This window comes from Belonocnema kinseyi, chromosome 9, assembly GCF_010883055.1.
Source record: "Belonocnema kinseyi isolate 2016_QV_RU_SX_M_011 chromosome 9, B_treatae_v1, whole genome shotgun sequence".
Taxonomy (NCBI): Eukaryota; Metazoa; Arthropoda; class Insecta; order Hymenoptera; family Cynipidae; genus Belonocnema; species Belonocnema kinseyi.
The window spans coordinates 3,668,246-3,669,783 of NC_046665.1; positions in this window are offsets into that span (position 1 = coordinate 3,668,246).

Below are 1,538 nucleotides of genomic sequence, written 5' to 3' on the forward strand. Positions count from 1 at the left end.
AAAGGGACAATCGGAAAGATTCGTGAGACAGTTCGACGTATGAAAAGAAACGGAAGCAAAGTTCACAAAGCCCTTTCCGCTTCTCTTTCCGAACTCTTTCTTAAACCATTTCCGAATTCTTTCCAAAACTTTTCTGAATCTTTCCGAAACAGCCTATCTGATGCTTTCCTTTTTTCCGGCAGGAAATCACGCCCCTACTAGCTCTCTGACTCACGGGCCTTTTCTCACGGAGTACAATTCTTATTGGTGGGCTTCTCCAGGGATAGTCCAAAGCAGAAGGTGTTTATTTACTCATTCGAAGTTGTAAAAAAAATGATTAAAATAAGTCATAGGGTAACGGCTGAATCTTTCTGTGTTGAATGTCAAGACAATTAGACGATGTTCCGTGCAATTGGCAGAACAATAGGCCTGTGCGGAAGGGGGGCAGAACGATCTAGAGTTATAAAAGAATATGTCATTTTAAAGTTATTTTCTAACATCAACATTTTTTATATAACATTCTACTCATCATTCAAAACATATATTCGAAGAGGCAGAACAAAAACTCGGGGATTACATCCCGGCAGAACATCGCAATCTGCCCGGTTTTTACATTGGACATTGTGCGTCGGTTTAGGGCCCTGTCACTGCGAGCAGAGAGGTCACTTGTGCTCCGAAGACGATCAGTAGTGTAACTAGAGACATATTTTACGCCTTTATGAATTTTATTTTATAACACAAAACCACTCCGCTGTTATCTATAATAATAATAATAATAAATATCGAATAATAATATTGAAGCGTCGTTTTCGAAATTTTAAATATTCCTTCGAGTAACTTCAAAGTATGGATCGACCTCAAATTTTGCAAAACATAACTCAGTATAATAAGTGTAATAGAACCTATCTTATAAATGGTTTATTTTCATCAACTTTTACGCATGATTTACGCATACGTTATTATAAAAACTCAATATATTTAGGAGCAAGTTCGTATATTTTGTTTGTATCAGAATTTTCAGTCATTCAGTGAGGTGGATTGAGAATAAAAGATTTCAGAAATAATTTTGGCATTTAAGAGGTATGTAAAAAATTGGAAAACACACTTCCTATGCAAAATATTTATACACAAAGTGTACTGGCTTTTATCCCCTACACAAATTTGTTCCTACAAAAAAAAAAAACATTTCCTACACAAAATCCAACTTTATTATATTTTTCCTACACAAAATATTTCCTAAACAGAAATAAATAACAATATTACGTCTACCAAATTATTTTCCACAACAAATTTTCCCTACACAAATTATTTTTCACACAAAAATTTTGATACACAAAATTATTATAATTGATCAAGTATTATTCCTGCTACTATATTATTTTCACACCGAATCTTTTTCACACAAAATTAATTCTACACCAAATCATCTTTTTGAATTAAATATTGTTCCTGCTCTATATGAATTTCGACCATCTTTGCTTATTTTGTATTTTTTGATGTACTTGAGAGTAGTTCTGAATGGTTTTGCATAGTTTGCATTAGTATATATACATATATAA